This window comes from Lactuca serriola, chromosome 2, assembly GCF_051521515.1.
Source record: "Lactuca serriola cultivar US96UC23 chromosome 2, Lser_US96UC23_V15, whole genome shotgun sequence".
In the NCBI taxonomy this organism is placed as follows: Eukaryota; Viridiplantae; Streptophyta; class Magnoliopsida; order Asterales; family Asteraceae; genus Lactuca; species Lactuca serriola.
This window is the reverse complement of record NC_136409.1, coordinates 207503194-207530259: the sequence shown is the minus strand read 5'-3', so window position 1 is coordinate 207530259 and position 27066 is coordinate 207503194. Positions and strand designations below refer to the sequence as shown.

The window sequence follows — 27066 nt, the reverse complement described above, 5'->3', positions numbered from 1 at the left end:
ATTTTGAGAAATTGTCACTTTACTTGTACATTATAGACTAAAAACATTATTATTATAGGAATTTTTAGAATTATATCTATAGTACTGAAAATATTAAAAACATTATGAGTATAGGAATTCTTAGAATTATATCTGTAGTGGTGAAAATCAGAAAATAATCATTTAATATATAAGCTGCAACATATATATGCTTATTTAAAATAAATATTTTATAAAAAAAGTACATTTTTATGTTTCTTTTAAGGCTCCATGTACATCAAGAATAAGAGAAAAAAAATGTTATACTCGACATCAAAATATTTTCTAAGAAGAGTGTTCAGGAAAATTGGTAGATAGGATGTCTAATGGGAATCCCTTATGGTTTGAGACATTCATGTTAGGATGGAGATTGTTATGTGACCTGATCCTAAAAAATAGCCCGACCCAAACAAAGTGAAGAAAACCCGAATGATTTCAATGGGATAAGCTGTAAATATATGTGGAGCCCAAAATTGTCTCTCAAAAAGAGCCCTTGTGGAGAGAATGGGGACTCCAAAATATATAGCCACTTATATTATCATATCGCACCGATGTAGGATACACTAACACTCCCCTCTCAGAGTTGGACGCTCGATGAGGGTAAACATGGATGTGTTGAACCATTAGGGTGCGGGAAGTCGACTCTGATACCATGTAAATATATGTGGAGCCCAATATTGTCTATTCTAAAGAGCCCTTGTGGAGAGAAGGGAGACTCCCACATATATAACTGTGTCGTACCGATATAGGATATACTAACATAAGCGTACACAACAAATACTTACTCCATCGGTATGGGCCTGTTTAGTTATTCTGATTTTTTTGTATATGGTTCAGGACTATATTTGCTAAGGTTTACAATTCGTAGTTAAGTATCTTAATGTAACCACTTTTGAAACGATAGTAACAGAGAGTTCGCCGGTTCTTGTTGGTGGACATATGTTAGTTCGACGGAACCACATAAGTTCCTTGTCTCGTTTTTTTCTTTTGTTTTCTTGCTTAATAATTTGGATTTTGAAGATCGAGGGGCTTTATGATTCGATAATATCCTTTGTAATTTTGGATTTAGATAAATTCTGATTTTAGTTAATATGTTTCATTGCAATCAAATTTATTAATTTGTGAATTAAGTTATAATTTTGTAATTCTTTGAAGTTTTTTTTTTACAACAACAAAACAAAATAATCATACAACATTACCTCCTTGAAGTTGTTTTTTGGTAGATGGTTAAAATGATAATTTTGTCATTAGCAACCTTACCAAACAAAACAACATTGATCATAATTCGATTTCTACCAAATAAACCATTAATACATGATTTTCAGTCTTATTCATTTCCTCACCTATGAAGACTTACACATTCACTTCGACGTTAGATAAACATGATTCAACATATCCTGTGTATAACACATTCACTTCGCCTTTTCTAATTTTATGTGGACATAAACTAGGTGCCGACCTATATTTTTTACTCATCTTCACCCAGAACAACAGGTTAACTGTGTCACCTTAATACTTGGAGCACAAGTGGCTGCTTAGGTAGAGATCCTTTTTACGTCTATTTTTCAACTTCGACAACCACCACCTATCATCACCGGCAAACACCACCTGTCAACACCCCCTTTTAACATCTGACAGAGACGTGAAACCTATCAAACCTGAAGATGATCTCAAAATCAAGCTCGTTAAAACCAAACTCACAAAAAAGGAGACAAGAGCCCCATTTTTTGGATCTGCATTTTTTCCTTTTCTCTCCCTCTTTCTACCATCATAAGGGCTCCATGTTAGCGTTGCGGCCCAAGGTTGCATTAGAGCTCGTTCACCAATGCTTTGCTAGTAGTGTGAACGCAGAAGTGCTCTAATGCGAGCTTGTAGTCAGGGGAGTAAGGCTTGGTGTCGGAGCCAAGTAGGCAGTGACTTTTGTGACCCGTAAAGAGTAAAAGATGTAGAAGTGGTTGAACCTTTTGGTTTTGTGTGTGAGAGGTATCACTTTACGAGAGTCATGAAGAAAAATGATTTTATCTGGTAACGGAAGCACTAATGGACCCAAGGTGGTGATGTTTGTTTCAAGGGCGTCGTCGCTTATCTTCCCTATATCTTTGATGATCTTTAACCCTTTGAACCTGAACGTCCCAAAAACCACAGTCAAAATTTTTCATTTTAAAAAGACATTTTCATGAAATCTAAATTAATCAATCGTTGTTTCAAAACAAAACCATAAAAAATAGAGTATCAATATCATCTATCAAAACATAAATCAACAGGATGATGTGTATGATCATGTCTTCGTCTTTCCCCGATCCTCTAAGGTACCTAAAACATTTAGATCCACAAATATAAGCGAAAGCTTAGTGAATTCCCCCAAAATACCCCACACAACAATACAAATACAATGCATGCATACATGAGCCTTCAGTTTGCCTGGATCGCCTCGTAAGGACTATAAATGCATGGATCGCTCTACCGAGCCTACAGTCTAATCGGACCGCCCCGCAAGGCCTACAGTATAGCTGGACCGCTCCGTCGGGCCTACAATCTGACTGGACCGCCTCACAAGGCCTACAATATAGACCGCCCGAGTATCTTGGCCTACAACACAAATCAGGCCCGCCTCAACCCAACCATAATATGTCGACATATGCGAACAAATAATCAATAACCAGCAAACACATGTAATCATACAAAACTACCAATCTAACAGATCACTACATCATACCAACATCCTACACATAAGGATACATACTACAATACAAATTATAGTGAGAAAACTCACCTTGTAGTCTAGCAGATAACAATATAGTACAAATTATAGTGAGAAAACTCACCTTGTAGTCTAGCAGATAACAATATAACTCACAAAATCCAAGAGCTTGTACTACACATCACATATACGACAATCAGGGACCAATCCTCAATCCATAGCCCAAAAACCCTCAAGTTGACCATTGGTCAACTTGATCTAAAAGTCAAAGATCAACGGTCAAAATTCCATTGGCCATGACATGGTGACCTCACGAAAAAACAGTCGCAAAGACCACCTAATGCCACGTCATGGGAGCTAAACCTCTACGTCGTGGGAACTGTTCTGGCCAACTTAATGCATTAAGCCCTTAATCCTTCTAGTTACATATTAATACTTTGTAGAAGGCTTTCTCACACCCAATAAGTCATAAAAATCGATGTTTTATAGACATGCATGTCTTGAACTCTATTTAGGTCAAAATGATGAAAATGAGGTGAAAACCTCATGCAAGTAATCAAAACTTAGTCATACTTCAAATCTGGAACATATAACCACAAGGGGACCTCAAGGATCTATAAAGTTGCAAACTTTATGGAATCCCACCACACCAACTAACCCAAACATGAAGAACAAAGCATAAAAGTCTAGATCTATAAGTACAACACATAAAGATTGGATCTTGAAGACTTACAATGGTCCAAAATATGAGCTAAAATATGGAGGAGGAGCTTGCTTCATGGATCTACACTTAATGGACACCTTATTCTCCTTCAAAGCACTAAAATCACCACAAAAGCTTCAAAAACTCGGCAATGGGGGCTATGGTTTACTTGGGGTGAAATGGAGGCTGAGGGTGTGCAAACACTATCCATCATATCCCTTAAACAGGGCTTAAGGCTAGGGAAATTAGGGTTTTGCATGTAGGTGGCTGTCATGTCGTGGCCAATAACTTGTCACGTTGTGGCACTCAAGAAAAATATGTGTTTCATCTGGTGCCGTCACTGATGGGTTTTAGCCATAAGAACTTTCTTATGTGCGCATGCAAAACCCTAATGCTTGGATCTAGGCTTTCTAATTAAACATGCTTTGAATCCAAGACTTCTAATGGCTAATTAGGTTAAATAACAACATTTAAACAGATCTAGAACCATACCTTTGAATTCCTTGTTGATCTTGTAATCTTGGAGCTTCTAAAGTCACAAATGTCACTCCTCTAATGGCTTACAAACACCAATAGCAAGGAAGATGATTTAGGAGAGAGGAGAGGGGAGGAAATCAGCCAGGGTTCTCTTACTTTAGGTGAGGTCCCGATTTCCTTATGTCATAGGGTCTATTTATACTTGTAGACTCCTTAAGGGTTACAACCTAAACCCTAATTGGATAATCTTCTCTTAAAGCTATCCAAATCCTTTCCTTAGATAAGCAATGGACGATTTTTCGCTATCCTTTAGCTTCTAGAATCCGTCCCATCTCTATCTATAAGGATTTACAGTCTAAAGCTTAACTATCAAACAATTGACAGTTTATACCCCTTTATTTAACCTCTTTAAGTCACCAAATTAATTCCAATTAATTCTATGACTTATATTAATCAAATAACAATATATTATTCTTTATATTATTCTCATAATATATCAATAATATTTACTCTCTCTTAATAAATCATCCTATCAAGTTGTTATGGTGAAGGCAACCCAAAAGGATCATGCACAATCGGGTCAAATACTTGCCTAATATAGTTGCAGCCTTAGACACTATTCCAACAGTCACGTCGTGATGTATCATCACCATGTCATAGCCACCACAAAAATCTTGTATTTTAAGCCTCAAATGCCATAACAACAACAAAAACTATTATATTTCAGTGTTACAGAACATTTGTTCGTCGTTCTCTTGACTGTAGTTAACGAATAGTAAATAAATTTGATTCGAAGATGTTAACTTTTAAAGAAATGGTGAAATGGTTACCCGAAGACACATGGAAGCAACGGAGGATACGCGCGAGATTTTTTATGTTGCGTTTAGACCATTCACCCACGCGTCGTCCGCATAAAAAAGGTGTGATAATACGGTATCACAATTTGGGATTTTTACCCCTTTGAAAATGCCTCTCTCTTTAGCGGCTAATAAAGCTACATTAAGCCCCTCCATGGCAACGATAAACAGGAAAGGAGACAATGGGTCTCCTTGGCGGACTCCTTTCGAAACATTGAACTCATCTGTGGGAAAGGAGACAATGGGTCTCATTGGCGGACTCCTTTCGAAACATTGAACTCATCTGTGGGACATCCATTTAAGTAGTAGTTGGGTTGGATTGTTATTGTCAGCATATTAAATGTCTATTAATATATTTACATTTATGATATCTTTGATATAATTAAATATTCATAAATTAAGATCCAAACACTAAATCCTTGACCTGGAATCATATCTTTATTGATAAAATAGCTTTTAGAGCATATCCCAGCCCTTTATTATACATACAAAGTATACCGACATACAACCCATTCACAATGGGCACATAAGTCTTTATGCCTTCTTAAAATTGACCTTAAGGGGCGTGTTATTTATGACCAGACTTAGACGTCCAGTTTTAGCAATCGTATGACCAATATCTCCACAAGCTGGCCTGCAAGTGTTGCACACAGTGGGGCAGAACACTAGCTTGTACCCATCCTCATGCTTCTCTATCTTGAACCAATTGCTTATGGTTTGTGGGCCTGGGTTCCCTAAGCTCCCATGGCTTGATATCTCTCGTTGCCCATTCACACCCTGATCAATTCGCCAAATCGCAGACCGGATACAAGCCGTTGAACCTGAGAACCTAATGTTTAGATCGATGGATTCAAAGATGTTGCCATCTTTGTTTGCCTTGACTGGTATGAAAGTCAACGGTAGCCCATTTTGCAGATCGTTGTTTTCTTGCACCACGTCACTAGGGCACGTCTCGTTTATGGTTGTGGGCACTAGTTTAATGCCCCCACCCAGGCCACGTGTAGTGGGCAAGATGTAGTAACCGGTGCCTGACCGGATGATATTCCCGTCAGTGTCGCGAACAGGAACTAGGGATTGGGCAGAAGAAAGTGAGAGCGTGGAGAAGACGATGAAAATGAAGAGTGGTGTCTTCATTGTGTGCATTTTATCCGTGGTAATTATGATTGTGATATCCATGACATTGGTGGAGCAGTACTTATAGTCAAGTTAATGGGTTGTACATAGAATTGTCAATTGTGGATGATGTGGTGTCACGCGGTGGTCAAATTCCTTACGCATGTATTCCAAAAATATCTATTAATGGCAGATAGATACAAGCCAGGCTAAATGTAGTATGGTATGTTCTTTTGAAAGAAGATAGTTTAAAAAACTTAAAATTCAAATAACTATCTAGAACTTTTAGGCTATCTTTGGTAGTTGAAAAGCTGTCTGTTAGCTGAAAAGCTAGCTGTTAAATAAAAAGCTAGCTCATAGCTGAAAAGCTAGCTGATAAAAAATAACGTTTGGTAAACTAGCTGAAATATATAAAATTACATAAAAAAACATATAAGAATATATGTTTCTATAATTAATTAAGGGGTGTATCTGAAAAATTTTAAAAAAGCTCCTAAAAAACTAGTCTAAGGCTATGTTTGGCGGACTAGTTGAAAAGCTAGTTGTTAGCTGAAAAGCTAGTTGATGGCTGAAAAGCTAGCTGTTAAATAAAAAGCTAGCTGATAGTTGAAAAGCTAGCTGATAAAAAATAATGTTTGGTAAAACTAGCTGAAAAGTTAGCTGAAATATATAAAATTACATAAAAGGACATGTAAGAATATGTGTTTCTATAATTAATTAAGGGGCGTATTTGGAAAATTTTAAAAAAACTCCTAAAAAGCTAGTCTAAGTAGCTTTTCAAAAAGCTAGCTTATCAGCTACTTTTTGGCTTACCAAACCCAACAACATAAAAAAGCTCGAAAAATAAGCTAGCTTATCAGCTAGTTGTGGCGCGCCAAACACAGCCTAAGGCTATGTTTGGCGTACTGGCTGAAAAGCTAGCTGCTGGTTGAAAAGCTAGCTGATAGCTGAAAAGCTAGTTGTTCAATAAAAAGCTAGCTGATAGCTGAAAAACTAGCTGATAAAAAATAACGTTTGGTAAAACCAGCTGAAAAGCTAGCTGAAATATATAAAATTACATAAAATGACATGTAAGAGTATGTGTTTTTATAATTAATTAAGGGGTGTATTTGGAAAATTTTAAAAAAGCTCCTAAAAAGCTAGTCTAAGTAGTTTTTCAAAAAACTAGCTTATAAGCTACTTTTTGGCTTACCAAACACGACAATATAAAAAAGCTCGAAAAATAAGCTAGCTTATCAGCTAGCTGTGGCGCGCCAAACACAGCCTTAGAAGGTCGTTGAGTTTAAGACCTCTACCAAAAGTAAGTGGACCCTATATATATATATTTTTATATAAATAAAAATCATTAATATTGCAGTAAATTGATAAACTGTGACCGTTCCAAATTTCAGAATAATTTTTTTATTTTTAAAATAGAATAAATACACATTTTTATAAAGTTACATTCAAGTCAAACGAATTGTTTATAAACCATAATTCAAAATCAAAGTTATAAGGAAGACAATGTGGAATCTCGAATCACAAAACTATTGATGTGTGTGTATAATTTCGCTTTCGCAATCCGATAAGTACCTGACAAACATTTAATTCACAACTATAAACACACAACTTAATGAGTTCCCCAAAATATCACATACATCACATAATAATAATCAACTATAGGTGATCAACAACTCTGGGACTATCAACAATCCTGAGGACTATCAGCTTTCCTAAATATCACATATAACACAACAATATAAACAATTATGAGTTATCAACAAACCTAAGACTATCATAATTCTGATGGGCTCACAGGCTCACAGCAGTCTGATAGGCTCACAGCAGCCCTATAGGTTATCAACAACCCTGCGGACTGACAGTAGTCTTGGAGGTATTAACAACTCAGATACACATAACAACAATCGGCAAATAAGGCTTTGTTGGTATGGCATGCATATACTATGATATAGGTAATATCGTGAGAAGACTCACATGAATGAAGAGCTGAAATCCAATACTCAAAATCCCACAGAATCAGCTACATGAACCTCCTAAACCAATCACAAGCTAAATCTCATACTATAGCTCAACACATCTCCAAGTTTGACCAAAAGTCAAACTTTTCAAAACGTCAACAGACAAAGTTAGCCCCAGCTGATCACCACGTCGTGGACAACCATAGGCCACGACTTGGCAGCTACACGACAAAACAGTCGTGTTAACACCAGCCTACACGTCGTAGGAACTGGTCCCAACAGCTTAATGGGTTAAGTACTTAACACTTAAACCCAAGCTTCCAAATTTTCAAATCTGGTACCTAAGAGCTTCATAATGGATAAAGTTTCCAAATTTATCCATTATAATGGTCTAAACAACCAAGGATCTAAACTTTATGTCTCAAAGGGACCAAGAATACATCTTTATCACTTAATCCCTTAATTCCAAGTCTCTAACCCTCAGATATGAATCGACATGATGTTTAGGTGGATAAAATTTCCAAATTTATCTATAATGATGCCACAAACTTTCAAGATCTAAACATACATCATAATGACCTAAAGGACCAAGATAACTTGCATGGCTTAAAGGGAAGGGAAAATATCATAATTTTTCTATTCCATGAAATCCAAGAAGCATTCCAAACTGATCAAAAGATGTTGGAGTCCACTCAACTCCAAAATCGCCCATAAAATGGAGCAAAAGTGCCAAAAACCACAAATGACAAGATCTAACAAACTAAAGAGCAAGATATGAACTTTATACTCTTAATAGTCTAGAAATGAAGAGATTTTTGATAGATCCAAACTTGAAACAACCTTCCTTGCAACCAAAAGAACCATCTTGATCTTCAAGCGTCATCAAATCACCACGAAAAGCACCCAAAAGTGGTTCAAGAATAGAGAAGGAGCTCAAATCACGAAGAGGCGGGTTAGGGTTGCTCTCAAGGAGTTCTAGATGTGATGGAGGTTGAGAAAATGCCCTAAAACATGAATCATTACATTTAAATACGTTTAAAACCCTAAAAAAACTTGGGCTTGAGCTTGCCCAGCTTCTGCTTCGTGGAAACAATTCTCCGCTCCGTGGTGATTACCATACCAAAGAGACCTACTCTCCACCCGGTGGAGATGGGTTTTCATCTAAATTCAGTCCCACGAATGAACTACTAATATACAACCATGACTTTTCCAACAAGTCACATTCTACAAAAGCCCGACCAAAACTTGTCTGCTACTGAGCCATCAATAGTATCTCCATACTACTCAAATACCGAACTATACCAAAGACCAATGAACCAAATACACGAGTCTCCATGACACAACTTTCGGCTGAACTCTCGTAATTGAAATCCATGATGGTTCACGCCATGTCGTGACACCATCAAACCATTGGAATGAGAAGCTTATGGTTCCTCACTGTTCTTGCCATCTCCCTACCACATGCATGAAGACTCCCGACCAGCACCCAGTAGGCCTATACGCACACGACTATCATTACACCGGCCTATAGAAACCCAATCAACATTCCACTCAACACCTTAACAAAAACCATAGGAGCTATACCATTTTGTAACATGAAACCCTTCCACGGTCCAGGCTATCACCGATGCATCATTAGAAGAAAACATGGTCGCACTCAACCAGAAAATAAGGTAGACAGTTTGTAACGTCCCAAAAATACGAGCCAAAAATTTCATTTTTAAAACATGTACTTAGCAAAACATTAGGAATAAAACGTTCAACGATCATATCATTTCACAAAAGATATTGCATGTCTGGAAAACATTTTTATAAAACATAAAAGTGTCAGAGTACAAATCCCCATGAAGATCTCATGATGCGGAACACAAGCATGTGTGTGATGGGCCGCTACCACACGAGCTCCTTCCCCTTCGAAGAAGAGGTACCTGAAACCAAAACTAAAAACTGTAAGCACGAAGCTTAGTGAGTTCCCCCAACATACCACATACCATACAATCACATAACACACATATATTTTCAGGCATATTTGGGTGTCCGACCTACCCCTTCGGTCCTCTCGACCGGATATTGTCTAGTATATCTGGGAGCTGGCCTCCCCTTCGGTCCTCTCGACCGGATACTGACCAGTATATCTGGGAGCTTGCCTCCCCTTCGGTTCTCTCGACCGGATACTAACTAGCATATCTGGGTGCTGGTCTCCCCTTTGGTCCTCTCGACCGGGTACTGGGGACTATTTCACCCCCTACTACTACCACATAACACATATATCATATAATTTATCTAGCATGGCTGGGCATGACCACCCCTTCGGTCCTATCGACCGGTAATCTGGGGGACTATCTCCCCCTACTGTCACTAGCACATAGCATCATATCATACTAGCACAATAACATAACACAGGTAGTAGCAACCCTAGATGAATATCACAAAGACAATCATCTGTCATACAACTCCTACTGGTGGGCCGGCATTGTGGCCGTAGACCCACCGCTACTGGAAGGTAACTCACCTCAAAGTAGTTGCCGATCGGTGTGGGAACTGACTGTCTTCTTCTGCTGCTGCTCCGGAAATCCTCCGGCTATAAGTCCCACAAAATACTTAGTCAAATACTGCTAACCGACCTCAGGGTAAAATAACCATTTACCCCTAACTAAACCAAGAGTCAAAGTCAAAGTCAAGTGCCAGTTGACCCAACTCGCCGAGTTGGCTTGCCAACTCGCCGAGTCCCTATCCCTTTGTCTGACCATAAACCCGTCTCTACTCGTCGAGTTACGCATTGACTCGACGAGTTTTCCTTCTAAACCAAAGGCCAATAGTCCTTCATCCTACTCGCCGAGTTGTATGAACAACTCGTCGAGTTCATCTTCATCCGAAGAACACTATATGTTGTGACTCGCCGAGCTGTATGAACAACTCGCCGAGTCTGTTCTTGAGGCAAGAAGATTGCCTTGAACTCGCCGAGTCATGGCATTGACTCGCCAAGTTACTTCATGAGTGAGTCTGGTTTCCGACCCTCTAAGTCACACCCTATGACTCACTACTCCACCTCGCAAACGCGAAAAGGGGGAAAACTCGGGGACTCGCGACTCGACTCGCTGAGTCCGATGAGCGACTCACCGAGTCTGTCACATGCAAATACTATATACTCGATTTTGCTTGAATCCAGCTCATGCCATTTATAGATCTGGGTTTCTAGGGCACGAATAACACGTAAAGTTTCCAACTTTACGTGTAAATAATCACCAAAGAAGGTTTTAGGGCTCAAAATGCACTAAAAGGGTAGATCTAGGGCTTTCATGCAATATGGCTCCATAAAGGCAATAGATCCAAGCTCTTGGAGCTCAATCATGCCTAGATCTAGAGGCTAAACAACTTATTACAAACCCTAATACACAATCAAGCTTGGGGAAAGGCTCAAGAAGGACTTTCATGGAGCTATAAGGGACTATAAGCATGAAAACAGAGGGAAACCGAGTTATACCTCAAGGAAATCACTGAGATAACAGAAGGATGCCTGGCCTCCTTCTTCTCTTCTTGATCTACTCTTCTTTCTTCTCAAAATCTTCAAGAAACTCACCAAAGCACTTCAATCTCACAAGAAATAAGGGTTAGAACGATGTTGGGAGCTCTGAGGGTGAAGGGGGCGAGGTTGGGGCGCATAAGGTTGGTTTAAATAGGGTGCAAACCCTTGGAATTTAGAGTTTCACCAGACAGCGGGGACTCGCCAAGTCCAAAATGTGGACTCGCCGAGTCGCCAACTTAAACGTGCCCCCAAACCCGTCTCTACTCGGCAAGTCGGGCCTACAACTCGCCGAGTCCAAGGCTAAAAACGTAAAATACTTAGATAAATTTTGCGTACCAGGAACCAGGTGCTACACAGTTGAACGCTTGATCCAACTTGAAAAGACAACATTTCACACTCCCTATACACCCCTCACAACATTATTTGTTAAACTCCCAGCATTTCACACTCCCTAGTAGAAAACGCAAAGCTCCTCAGGTCGATTGTGTTCCTTCTTTAACATAACCTTACCCAAGGGTGAAGTATCAGCAGATCGAAGGAAACGATGAACCTCAACCGTTAATAAAAACACCCTCCTAACCACCAAACAAGATCCAATGCCATAAATTAAGTTGAACAGATTCCACCAATGCGCAAGTAGACCAATAAAATTTCCAAATTCTAAGAAGAATTCCAAAATTCTTTAGAAATGTTGCCAACACCCTCATCGAATCAAGCTGAAACCCAACCCATCTGACACAACATGACAACAGTGGAACATAAATAGGCCGTGGGCACACCTGGAAAACTGGACAACGTCGTTCTGACATCCGAACTCCTAATAACTAAGGATAGTTGCCAACTCAAACCTACTAGGAACAACAATTCATCAACCAAAAAGTAGAGAATACACATACACAGAGACCAAGATATACATCATACAAAACTTGACGAATGGTTGACTCATCAATTTCACCTTCAATTAGTACAACTCGGAGACCCTCAAAAAAATCCCATATGCTGATGAAGAATCAAATGACTAATCGATCAGAAATGGATCGAATAAACCTAATTATCCCACACATACTAAACAAAGTCCAAGCGAAAATACTCTTACCAAACTCTGAGGTCGCTCAACAAACTAACAAGTGCCCATCTCAATCAAAGATAATCAACGCATATTGTGGGCTAACAATGTTCTATATATCTGAAGCACAACTTGAGAGGCTTAACGCTCCTCTATCAAGATCCATGGTGCTTCCGAAAGGAACTACTGACCACAGCAAGTTCCTTACCCATCAACTTTCTGCTACGAGGGCAACGCATGTGTTCTTGAAGGCATAAACCTATCGTCAACTTGTTCTACACCCACAATCTGAAAAATCTTTAAATTCTCCGCGACCATGGAGGAATCAAAAGGATCCTTATGAAAAGCAACGAGAAACTTCCTATCTATAAGCACTTCTACGATAGCCCACTTTCCTTCTCTTATGCATCAATAAACCTGAGCCGAAATGTAGCATGCCTGAACTGCAGATTCCTCTGACCCATTGTCTTGAAACCATCAAATTAGAATGGAAAATGATCCTTCAATCTGAATAACTAGTTCTCCCCCACTTAGGGTTCAAACCATCATCAACTGACATCTACAACATCAAAGCCTCTGACCGGCTCAACCAGATACTTACCAACCTTGACTCTCAGAATGCATAACACAGCATAATATTATCCTTCAAATAAAAATCATCCAACCATAAGGAAACTTTGAATCTCATATGGAGACCTCAGAAACTTTCCCTATCATTACAACTTCGAAATTAGGAAGGAAAATCAATATACCACTTGGTTGACGAGGCACCCCGAGAATTGAACCTTGCTCCAATAAAATTTATAGAAGCTCCAATAATAGTTTTAACAAACCCATCATAAAAACATGACTCTCTATCCATCGATGTTGCCTGACCCTACACCTACTCATCAACCTCGTACTGGTTATACACCTCAAATTCAAAATCATATGCCCGCTCTTTCATACCTTCGAACGTGGGATGCTGGAGAAACATAACCCTATCGTAGAAAACGAAATCTAAAGCTATCATCCGACCACCCAGCCTCAGGCTACAGTTTTTAGGTCAATCATCACAATCGCTTCTTACTTAGTCTCATGACTCAAAATGGCACTATTTTGAACAAGACCATCGAGACCTTGAATCAACAAACTCAATCAGGCCTGCAATAATTAGACCCAATCTGCCATGGTCACTAAATCGCGAGCATTAACCAGACTCACCTTCATCTTGAATGACCATCATCAAAAGACCGACGGCGATGGAGATGACTATAATTAAAGCTAGTGTTATACCACACTATCTACCCTCTACTAGCTCCTTAGAAACATTTTCAACTCTTCCTGATCCCCGTACAGATCTTGTGCTTTTAGTTGTATGAACCCATACTACCTTCCACACATATTTGTATGTGTCCCAAGAATTGTCTCAAAGTTCCTAAGTCACTACACACATCAAAAATACCAACTGCAGATACCTATGCTCCCACAAGCATACACTACTATTTTCCTAGACCATCCATTTAGGATTCTTCTCATATATATGCACGCACTAGAATACCTTAACACTTTTCTTAAGTCACTTGGAACTCCACCACTGCTAGGTGTACCAGCACACACATATGCTTAGAAAATCTACCATAAACTTCCTAGATTCTCACCTTAGGTTTCCTCATACACAAGTGCATACACAAGCACATTATAACACTCTTCCTAGGTCACTAAGAATTCCCACCCCATCCTGTTATCAATTGTGGAAAAGACTTCTACCAATGTTAACTAACAATCTTAAGAATACAATTACATGCAACAAGGATTAAACATTCCTTCGACTGAAAGATCCTGCACTACAACATTTGGACTCAAACAAGACCTCTGCAATATGGCCAAATCAAACATTCTAAAACTATTCAATCTTCATGGCATGCAACTTAACCTATTCGCTTAATAGTTAACTAACCTCAATATAGGTTTCACATAGCACAAAGCAAGTAGCATTCAAGTAGAAAAACCAACATGCAATAAGGCATCATAAAGATTAGACAATCCTAACACGCAATTCAAAAAGATCCTTAGCATACACATTATCATGCATCTCTAAAAATTCACATATCACACACAAAAAGGCATATCTCCTAAGCAATCACTATAACATGCAACCCTAAGCAGATCCTTTGGCTACTTGTAGCATGTATTTCATAATATAACATCAATATCATATGAAGGGTCTGATAAATGGTTTGGGCTAGGCTTTCTATGTGATTTGTCTGGTTATGAGTCTGTAATAGTACCTTTGAGTTATTTAGTGTCGTTCACTGTTTTGTCATGTTCACGACCGTAAACACGTTTACGGCCGTAAACATGATTACGGCCGCAAACTCCGTTTGCTGTCTACACGAGTATATAAGGGCTAAGAGTTGGTCATTTGTATGGTTGGATGCCAGTCAGTTTATGGCTAGTGTTTGAGTTGTACCAGACGGTTATTTGATATAAACGTGTGCAAGCTCAATTCTTATTCATCTTATTGTTATTCTCGATTTGTGATTGTTTGATTACTAGTATTAGATACAGATCCGGACCTAACAATTGGTATCAGAACAGAAACTGGTATCAAAAAGTCATTCGATCGAGATTTTGAGTGTTTAAGCTACCATTCTCATTGTTCGAGCATTAGTTTCTACGTTCTAGGCTTTGAAGGGACGAATTTCATCTTAAAATCGTGTTTTAAAGGTTGTTTGTGAGTTTACTGCCCAACCATAAACTTAGCTTACGGCCGTAAAAGGAGGAATCTCATCAACCGTAAACACTTAAACTTCAAGAACCGTAATCAGAATCGAAGAACCGTAAACTTAGAAACTGTAAACTCAGAAACCGTGAACTTAAACCGTAAACCCAGTTTACGGTCGCAAATTCATCAACCGTAAACTCTGTTTACTGTCGTAATCAGCTTAATTTTTAAACCGTAAACCTCTTTGGAACTGTTAAATTACTTTAAGACAAAACTTCAAAAATGGTCCCTGTGGTTTTCGAAAATATCAAGTTTAGTCCCTAAGTTCAAAAAACCTCATGGATCGTCCCTGTGGATTCAAAACTTTTAACATTTGGTCCTTCCGGCTAACTCCGTTACCATTTAGCCGTTAAGTCAGGGGCATTTTTGTCATTTCACTCCTCAGGGACCATTTATGAGGTTTTCTATTCCTTTTTTTTTAAAATAAATAATAAATAAATAAAATTTAATATGCAAAGGGTCCACCTCTCTCTCTCTCTGTCTCTTTCACTGTTCTAAACCAGCTTCCGTAGCTTGCAGTTTTTGGGCGTTTTTCCTCCATCTTGCCATTACCAATTGTGTTATTAGTTACAACAGTGAAAGATGCTTATGAAGACCGGAGACGACACAGATCTGACGGGATTGAAAACAATCGTTTATCATCTGTTCTAATGAACAATTCATATGAACAGAAGAAATGGAAAGACATTCAAGTAGGAGAAATCATCAAATTTTCTACAAACTAAACAATTCCATGTGATATCGTTGTGAAAAACCTAACAGAAATATATACGTTTTCTTAGCCAACATGGAGATCGATCAAAAACGCGTCTAACTTGGCCCTTCCAACATCGTTCTTCATGGATGTGTCCTCAAGAACACGAACTGGGCAGTAGGAGTTGTGGTGTACACAGGAATGGAAACCAAAGTCATGCTCACCAATCCAGGCGCCCAATCGAAACGAAGCCATCTTGAAGCTAGCAGAAACAGAGAAATCATATTTTTATCTATTTTTCTTGTTTTATGCTCAGTTGTTTCAATTTGTGTTGGAGTTTGGTTGAGACGCCATAGAGACGAGCTTGATATCATGCCCTTTTATAGAAGAAAAGATTATTCAGATGAAATTGAATAGATACGGAATTAGAAGTGTTCAATGGATAAAAGTAATGTTGTAGAAGAAAACAAGATGATACCTCTTCACTTTCTTCAAAGCTTTTGGACTAACTTCAGCTTTTGAACCAGGTTTCGTCCTCTTCTTCAAAAACTCATTTCCCCATTTTAATCGATCCACCGTCACATCCCCACACCACAAAATTCCCTTGATTAACTGATATGATCCCGCATCAATCATCCTCGCAACAGACCCACTGTAATCTTCAACATTTGGCGCCAACGTTGTCCAATACGCTGCGGCTTTAGCCTCCACTGAGCCACCATTATCCACCGCCACCGTTTCCGACACACTCCTCTTGACCTCTTTCACCGAAAACGCACTATACTCTTCTAAAACCCGATCGAACTCCTTCTCCAGACCTTTACTCGAAATCGTTAGCCCTTAATTTAACAAACTCTCATATTCGAAATCCGAATCATTTCCGTATTTTGTATCGGAAGGTACGCGAAGAGTGAAGAAATAGTGTGATCCGTCTAATTTCATGTTCTATGGTTGTCTCGATTTGAGGTCGGATTGCGGCAAGCAGGCTTAAGAGCGGTGGTTTTGGTGTTCTTGCTGAAACAAGCACCCAGAGAGAGAAAGAGAGAGAGAGAGAGAGAGAGAGAGAGAGGGGTGGGACGAAAAGGACATAAATACCCTTTAATATTAAATAATTAAATAATTAGTTTTTTTTAAATAAGACAAATCTTCATAAATGGTCCCTGTGGCAGTGAAATGACAGAAATACCCTTCACTTAACGGCCAAAAGCTAACGGAGTTAACGAGAAGGACTATTTGTTAAAAGTTTTGAAACCACAGGGACCATCTGTGAGGTTTTTTGAACTTAGGGACTAAACTTGATATTTTTGAAAACCATAGGGACCATTTTTGAAGTTTTGTCTTACTTTAATTTCAAATGGATTCTCAAAATCAAACTCATTTCAAGAACTTGATGCTGTTATGGGCACTACTACACGTATTCCAAGGTTAATGTCTGCTGAAGGTTTTCCCGAGTGGAAGTATAAAATAGAGAAATACATTAAAATGAAAGATTTCAAGATCTGGAGAAGCATTCTTAGAGATCCTGTCAGAATCACTGTGACAGTTGGAGGTCAATTGGTTCACAAATCTATTGAAAACTACACTGATGTGGAATTTGAATTGATTGAGGAACAGGAAAGAGCATTAGCCACTTTAACCATGGCATTATCTCCTAATATTGCTCAAGGTTTCCATGAGTACACTTCAGCTAAAGCTCTATGGGAAGCACTTATTGAGGTCTATGAGGGCAATGAAGATATGAAAGAGAGTCGGCAGGACATGCTGAGACAGAAATTCAACATGTTCAACTACATTCCAAGAGAGACTCTTGAAGCTCAATTGCAAAGGTTCACTGCACTCACAACTGGCATGAATATTTCAGGGATTTTCTTGACCAAGTCAGAAATCAACAAGAAACTTCTGAATGCTCTTCCTAGATCATGGGATATGAATGTTGTTGTGATTAAGAAAACCAAATTTGAATCGCCTCACTCTTGCAGAAATCATGGCGGTCATCAAAGCCTGTGACATTGATGACAAACAAAGAGAAATCAACCATGTGAATTCATACTCTACTGCAAATCTTGGAGTTTCATCCAACAGTGCTCTATCATCTTTCATGACTTCCTCAGGTCAAGCTTTCGCAGTTCAACAACCTCATATTCAAACCTTCAATGCTACACCATCCATCCCTCACCATCAAACTTCAAATGTGCCATTTTTCATTCCACAAACCGTCTCTGCTCCCAATGTGTCAGCTAAAGCCTCTTCTTCAATTACCAAAGAATCTGATGAAAATCTAGCTCTAGCCACTGGGCTAGTTAACTGCTACAATGCCTTTGTAGTTGGAGATCTTCCACCTCAGCTATCATTTGCTGATTTGGACCAGATACATCCTGCAGATGTGGAGGAAATGGACATCACATGGCAAATTGCCATGGCTGTTTTCAGAGCCAAACAATTCGCCAAGAAGACCGGGAAAAACAATTGGGCCATGAATGCTGACAAGAAGGTGGGATTCAATAAAATCATGTTGAGATGCTTCAACTGCCACGAGCCAGGTCATTTTGCTCGTGATTGCCCGAAGCCAGATCGCAGAATCAACAACAACATGCAGATGGTTGCAGTGGGAAACAATCGTGCAGGAGCTACAGCTAATGGAGAAACAGCTATGGTTACTCAATCATTTGACTGGCAGGACCAAATTCAAGCCTTGAATATCTCAGGGCCAGAAAATGCTCACCTAGCTCAAATTGATGATATTGCTTCAAAGAATAATGATGTTGATCCCGAAGCAGATATGATCGAACTACAGCTTGCCCTAATGGTATCTACCTCTTCCGAGCCCAAGAAAAGCAAGGTAAATCTACCTTCTTGTTCTTTCGCTTGTAAAGAATATGTTAAACTTCTTCGTGATGAAATTCAAGTATTATGTAGGCAAGTAGAGGACCTTAAATATGAGGGTTATCAACTTAGGAAAGGACAAAAACCCCTTAAGGCCCAACTAGAAGCTAAAATAAAATACTTTAGAAGAATTCAATCAGAATACAGTGAAAAATGTGAACTTTATGACTATATTAAGAGACAATTTGATGATGTAACCAAAGAACTTGACGCTTTAAAAATTAAGAGTGAAAAAATAGATGTTAGCTTCAAAAATTATACTGCGTCAAGTAAGACAGTCGATTCCTTATATGAAACCCAATTAAAATTCCAAGAAAATCAAAACAAGGGTCTAGGGTATGATAGTGTTCCTCTACCTTTCAATCATAACTACACATCCATCCCTATGACACAGGACGAAATTGACAGAGAGGCACATATTCGATATGGCAAACCAGCTGGTTTGGTTCAAGAGGTTTTATTAACGTTGAAAGTACTAATGTTTCTATTTCCTATACAGATCAACCATTAGATCAGGCAAAGAGTGAAGCTGGAGAATATGTTTCTGTTTTTAAATCTGATATCTCTGTTATGAACAATTTTGATTGTGTTTCTTATGCTAAGACTGAAAATGTTTCTTGTGTTGGCTCATAATCTGATACTGTTGAATTTAATTTTTTCGATATGTTTGTTGAATTGTTTGGTAATTCTGATGCTTGTGATACTAATGAAGATTCATCAACTCCATAAGTCAAAACGACTGAGGCACCTTCACTTGTCTCACAATCTATTTCTCATGCATGTTCTTCTGAGAAGAGTAAGAGTGTTTGTAAAGAAAATAAATCTGAAAAATGCAATAGAAGTTCAAATAATAAACATATTTGTTTTAATTGTGGTGTTGGTGGTCATATAGCTAGGAATTGTCAAAATAGGATCTTTGTGAATTACTTGTCACCAAGAGGAGAGAATGAATCTCGGGGAAGGTCTTTAATTAGAAATTCCTCAAGATCTCGCTCTCAAAATGATGATTGGAAAGGTGATAGAGGTAGAAAAAGGACTGTTTTACAAAAGAATAAAAAGGTTTTACTAACAAAACTCACAATCGTTTGCCAAAACCAAACAAGGCTGCGCCAAGATCGGTCTCATCAAAAGGCAGCTATGGATCTTCAACCTCCTATGGTGGAAAATCCAGAGGCTCAAGGCAAACTTCTAAGAAACCAATTTCAAAACCAACTGATAATTTTGCAAAACCTAAATATCAATGGAAGCCCAAATCCCTTTCTAATTCATCATTGAAATCCTCTTAAGAAAGTACGAACGAAGATCCAAATTTGAAAATACTGAAAAATGATTCAAAGAAACCAAAAGGGAAGCCCAGGATAGTGATGACCTGGGTCCCTAAGTCTAAATGATTCCGCTCATTTGGCAGGGACAGTTGCGGAGGAATGTCGTTCGTCCTAGGTACGTCGACAGCGGCTGCTCTCGGCATATGACTGGAGACATCCCAACTGAGCGAAATTCAATCTTTTAATGGGGGTTATGTTTCCTTTGCGGGCGGAGATGGTGGAAAGATCACACAGCGTGGAACTGTTACGAATGAAGTGCTGAACTTCGAAAATGTCAACTATGCTCTCGAGTTAAAGCACAGCTTGTTGAGCGTTTCCCAAATATGCGACAAAGGCTACTCTACCCATTTTACTGATAAAGAGTGTATGATTCTCAAGCCAGGCATTGTCATCCCAGACAAATGGATTCTAGTCAAATCTAAACGGGATAAGAATGCTTACATTATTGAGATGAACAGTAACCTACCTGAACAAGTCACTTGTCTATTCTCAAAGGTCTTCGAACACAACGCAATGTTGTGGCATCGAAGACTCGGTCATGCTAAAGCGAAAAACTAGAATCGTCTTGCGAAAAATGAGATGGTCCGAGGCCTACCTGTCAGAGACTTTATCACATTTAAAAAGTGTGTTTCCTGTGCTCAAGGCAAACATCACCGGAAACCACATCTGCCCAAGCAAATCAACTCAATTAGTCAAGTGCTCCAACTATTGCATATGGATTTATTTGGTCCGGTCAACGTCCTGAGCATCAACAGAAGCTCGTACTGTCTAGTTGTGATTGATGATTTCTCTTGGTTTACGTGGGTCTTCTTCTTATCCAACAAAGCGGGGGTTGCTGATCTGATGAAGAAGTTCATTGTGATGATTGAAAACCAAACCAATAAACAAGTGAAGGCGCTTCGTACCGACAATGGAACTGAGTTTAAGAATGTTGTTCTTGACCACTTTTGCACAGAAAAGGGAATAGTGCGTCAATATATATCTGATCATACACCTCAACAAAATGGTGTTGCTGAAAGGAGAAACAGAACATTGAAAGATGCCGCAAGGACAATGCTTTGTGACTCCAAACTACCTGTTTTCTTTTGGGCCGAGGCGATTAACATTGCTTGCTACATGTCGAATCGTGTTCTAATCAACAAAGCACAGATGAAGACACTGTACAAAATTCTCTATGGACACAAGCCTTCTGTCAGCCATTTCCGTGTATTTGGCTGCCCTTGCACCCTTCTTCACTTAGAATCCAACCCTAAATTTAATGCCAAAGTTGATGACTGTTACTTCGTGGGGTATGTTGCGCGCACCGTGTATAGGGTTTACAACAAAAGGACTAAGCAGATCGTTGAATCCTATGACGTGCGCTGGCTGGAGGAGAATGAAACAGACACTCGAGTGGGTCCCGACTGGTTATTTGATTACACATCTCTATTCAGATCTTTCAATGTGTCTTCAGATAATTCAAGTGGATCTCCTTCTAGTTTGAAGAATGTTTTTGAAGACGAAGAAGAAGATGAAGAGGTTGTCTACAGACCCCCAACGGTTGAGGGGGAGTCCTCTGCTCCATTTGAGAGGGAGTCATCTGCTCCATCTGAGGGGGGTCTTCTGCGCAACCAACTAGTCCAGCGTCTAAGGCTCCGACTGGAACTCCTAATGCTGAAGCTACACCTCTTACACCTGTTGAGAGATAGTTCATGTCTAGAGATGCTTCCGCTGTCAATCCAACATTTTTGGAACTCCTCTTTCCTGAAGAAATTGCAAATGAGTTCGTAGCATAGTCATCTAATAGGATTCAATCAGCAGATGATGGAGGTTTCAACATTCACACTCTTCCTGTTTCTCTCAATGATATCAGCCAAGACATTTTCGTAGTTGCACCTCTTGTTTCCAATCCAGAGGCGGAAATAGCAACTCCTATGGTGACAATATCAGGGATTCCTCTCCTTGATACTGTTTTACCTACATCTATGCCAATGGAATATGATCTCACCGCCACACAAGCCACTCCTCCTCCAAACAAGCGACACAGACTTGTTCTGAGACTAGCAACTCAGAGTACGACGAATCAAAGTGCTACAGCTCTGCCGACAATCACGCCTGTTATAGTCTCTGCTGAACCTATAAATGATGGTCCTAGCTCTGTGTTTGAGACCGTTGGTTCCTCATTTCAACCAAAATCCTCTCCTCCCAGACCAGATCACGATGATGCCTCAGCTAAGCTAGTCAGGCTATTGGCAGAAGAGCAATTCTCTACGCTACCATCTCGTGGCAAAGGAATTTTCATTGGAGGTGATGACTCTAGAGAAGACACCCCTTCACTCCATGGACTCCAAAGTCAGATTGACGTTCTTAATCGAAAGAATGTTGAACTTGATCAAAGGAATATAGAGCTAGTCATCAAGGTCGCAGACCTTCAATCTGAAAATACAGAGCTCAGTATCCAAGTGGCCGAGCTTCGCGAAGACAATGTTATGAAGACTAAGCAAATTGCTGACCTTCAGACACAATATGGTCACTTGGCTGCCAACTTCCTGGAGTTACAAAAGAAACTTGAAGACAAATTCGGTGATGAATTTAAGTCAACTGTTGAAGAACCATATGTCGATCCCCCCATTCCAGACGCTCCTAGTGTTGATGCTCCTACTACCTCTCAACCGATCAGATCTCCCATCATTGTGGATCGCTTTGAAATGGAACCTGAACAAGCTCCAAGGGCAAATGCTTCAAATAGATCCAAGAAGAAGAAGAAGAAGAAGAAGAAGAAGGTTGTTACCGAGGATGACAAAGGTAAATGGCTTTTCAAAAGAAGCATAGATCATAAGGCACCCTGGGATCAGCCACGAATTACTCTTACCGATCTTAGCACTCAAACTTTCAGGGATGTCTATGGTGATAGGTCAGGAATCGTGTCGTGGGGATTCCATGACATGCAGAACATGTTTATGGTGAGAAGGAAGAGCGGGAATAAGGAACTATACAAGGATGCTCATGATTTTCACTCTTTTACTAAGGTTGACCTTATTGAGTTATCCAAAGCTCCCTTTTCAAACCCATCAGGAAATCCCAAAGCCAATCAGTTCAAATCTTTCTTGGAAGATCAAGTGGCCAAGGGGTTTCTGTCAATGAAGACTGCAGAGTTTGTTGTCAAGGTTCACTCCAAGGTATTTGATACCTCAACAAAACAGCCAATTACATCAGTGATGTGGCCTGCTACGACTCAGGTTAAGCAAGTCCCTGTTCTTCAAAATTACCCTGATGGTTCTCTTGCATCCATGCTTTATTGGGTGTATCATGAAGCCATGGATGCTACGGTCATCAAGTTAAAGGAAAATTGCATACGTCTCTATGAGAAAATGGACTTGCTTCAATTTCACAAATGGGACATACATCATCTTGCTACTAAACAGATTGTGGTGGCTGAATCAATATTTGAGCCCGCTGCGAAAGAATATACAGCGATGGTGGCTCAAATTGTTGAGAAGAAGATGCAGAATGGAGCAATGGGGAGATCTGATGTGTTGGTCGTCGACAAGGACTGAATTCATTCTAGCACCAAACCAAGGGGGAGATTGAAGGGTCTGATAAATGGTTTGGGCTAGGCTTTCTATGTGATTTGTTTGGTTATGAGTCTGTAATAGTACTTTTGAGTTATTTAGTGTCGTTTACTGTTTTGTCATGTTCACGACCGTAAACATGTTTATGGCCGTAAACGTGTTTACGGCCGCAAACTCTGTTTGTTGTCTAGACGAGTATATAAGGGCTAGGAGTTGGTCATTTGTATGGTTGGATGCCAGTCAGTTTACGACTAGTGTTTGAGTTGTACCAGATGGTTATTTGATATAAACGTGTGAAAGCTCAATTCTAATTCATCTTATTGTTATTCTCGATTTGTGATTGTTTGATTACTAGTATTAGATCCAGATCCGGACCTAGCAATTTTGATACCAGTTTCTGCTTTGATACCAATTGTAAGTCCTCAAAAATGTCTGTGTATCAATCAGATCCGTTTGATGGTGTGGAATCCCAATCAAACGGATGGTGTCAGATCAAATAGAAGAGAAGGAGAAGAAGAAGATGATGATGAATCTATGTATGATATGATTAGAATGAAGATCAGGATACAAAAGATTCACACACAAAACTTCTCTCAAGTTTCTCTCTCTATAACACCTTCAAATGCACACACTTAAGCTCCTCTAGTGTTCATCACTCTATTCCTCACACCCCTAACCCTTATATATATATACACACGGAAAACATGGGCCGTAAACAGGGTTTATGGCCTAAACGGGTTTACGGCCGTAAACTCACTCACCGACCGTAAACAGCTAAACAATACATAAAAAATACAATTTCTCAGAAAAGAAAAGTATAAACCATATTTTTGACCCAACATCATATCAAACATGTATGTATAAACCATATTTCTTGTAATCTTCATATGGTAACCACTCCTTCTTAGGCTTTCTCCAATCTTCATCATACTTGTAACCACTTGAGTAGAACAATTGCGCCTTCTTATTCCCATTTCATCCAAATCACAATCCTTGGGTTTTCTCTTGAGTGTTTTGCAACACCATCTCGTGGATTGTGGTACTTTCTTGAGTGTTTTGCAAATTCGTCAATTAATTCCTTTATAGATGTTGGCTACTTCTTCGTCATAGGCTCTTGTGAGTCAAGAAGTTGTCTAGTACTTATATTCACTCCATCATAGAAGATGGAAACTTCTTGTAGAACATTCAAATCATGTTGAGGGCAACTTCTTAGCAAGCCCTTGTATCTCTCCCAAGCTACATACAATTGCTCTCCTACCTCTTGTTGAAAGGTAGCAATCTTATTTTTGAGCTTTGAGATCTTCGAAGGTGGACTAAATTGCTCAATGAAAGCATCATGAAGAGTAGCCAATGTAGTGATGGATCTGGGTGCAAGAGACTTTAAACACACCCTTGCTTTACCGGTAAAAGTGATCAGAAGCATCCTTAGTAAAACAGATTCCCTTGGCGCATTAGGGACATGAAAGTAGTTTGAAATGTCTTTGACTTCATTAATGTGCTTGAAAGCATCTTCATACTCTTTCCCGGAGAAAGATATGTCCTTGAGTATGCATAGAATGTGTCCTTTGAGCTCAAAACTTCTCTCGGGTGGTATCTCCGATGGAACTAGACCTGGTCCATGTTCTTCACATATCATCTTCTTATAGTCTCCCATCGTCATTCTTGTAATGTCTATCATCGTATATTCTTCTTCAATCTTTAACTCTAAATCGTATAAACTTCCTTCGACAAAAGATTTTGGCTTGAATCCAATTCCTTTTTTATCCGGCGTCAATTCTAAGCTTTCAAATCCTTTGTACGATCGAAAAGTGCTTGTTGACTCGTTGACTTTCATGTCTTTCATCTTCTGGAAAGCGGAGTATGGTTCTTGAAGTGGAGGAACAATAAGAGTTTTAGATCCTCAGGTCAAAAAGCACTGAACAAAACAAAAACATGTAGAAGGAATAAAAATCACCAAACTAAAAAAAATCACTGAAGCGAGACCATGACATGGTGAAGATAACCACAACCTGGTTGCATCTCAGAAAGAAAAACAACTTAAACAAATGCAACCAAAGTAACTTTTTGTGGTTTTTACCCCACAAAAGGATCGAATAACTAAGAGTAATTAAAATATAAATCACATAAGTCGTTCCCCAGCAATGGCATCAAACACTTTGATGTGAGAAAAGTACGTACTTAGTTTTAAATTTATAGCCTAACAAACTTTTACTATCTATGCACCTATAGGCAGTGTACCTAGTCATTTTATAGCATAGCTCAGGTAAGTCGGGTGTTGATCATAGGGAATTAATTAACTACTTCTAATTAAACTATTTAACAAACTATGATTGTGGGTAGGGGGAGGGGGTTTATTGATTTTTCAAGATCAAAATAACTTACTATCAACTAGCAAACAAGCAAGCAACGAAAACATCTAAACTTCAAGAATACTTTTGCCTAGATCTGATATGATTTCACTTTCTCCTATGGTTGATTTCTTATGGAAAGATTATATTGATTACTAGTTATCTAGCTATTATGATCAAATATCTAGGTCTACCAATTTATGAATGATAAAGCAATAATCATGCACAAGTTAAATACCAAATTGATAATAACACAATTGGACTATGAATGATATCATTTACTCTCCTAATTCAAGAAACCAAGCACAAATTAATACTAATTATGCTCTCTAACACAGTTAAAGTTACTAGTTTTAATTACTTAAACTAAGATGTGATTAATCCAAGCTCTAATTATCTAATGATCATAAACAATTAGAAGATAGATTCATGCAATTAATATGATCGATTAACACACAAAATCTGATTTACAAGCCATATAAACTAGAACTTAAACATGCAAGGGTTTATATATATCAAACACAAGTAAAATCAATAATAATCATCCATTATCGAAATCAACACATAAGTATCAAGCTCATCTTCACCAAACAGAAGTAAAAGGTGATTAGCCTCTCACTGTTGCAGAAAAATACATTAGATCTAAGTAAAATAAGCTAGAAACAAGTTTAATAAGCAAACCAACTACATCAATGTTGAATATCTTCTAAATATTCTTCAATCCTTGAGCTTCACTTGAATTTTGACTTTCTCTGGGTTTCTAAGGGTTTATTAGTCGTAATTAACCTCAGAGAACCAAATGCATCCTCCAATTTCGACCTAATGTCCGGGTTTTTATAATTGAGGAAGTCTAACCACCCCATCGTGGTTAACCGACACCACAACGTGGTCTTCGAATTAATCCCGTATCTGCCATGTCAACATAAGGTTCACGATTCTTCCAATCACCACATTGAGGATAAGGCACCACGATGTAGTCTTAAGACCTTTTCTTTTCTTCTTTTGTTTTAGCTCTCGTTTCCTGCTTCCAGCTCCTCGTATGCTTCCTTTTTTTCTCGAGCATTTGCAGCTACAAAACA

General features: G+C 38.9%; 1 non-coding gene and 1 pseudogene across 1 annotated transcript; one reads left to right on the top strand and one right to left on the bottom strand.

Moving 5' to 3' along the window:
- Nucleotides 1-5175: 5175 nt before the first annotated feature.
- LOC145088296 (kunitz trypsin inhibitor 5 pseudogene) lies at nt 5176-5935 on the bottom strand (annotated as a pseudogene).
- Nucleotides 5936-24826: 18891 nt separating this feature from the next.
- On the top strand, nt 24827-24933 carry LOC145091097 (small nucleolar RNA R71). The gene has a single exon (XR_013701985.1). It is a non-coding gene; the product is annotated as a small nucleolar RNA R71 (small nucleolar RNA).
- Nucleotides 24934-27066: the final 2133 nt, after the last annotated feature.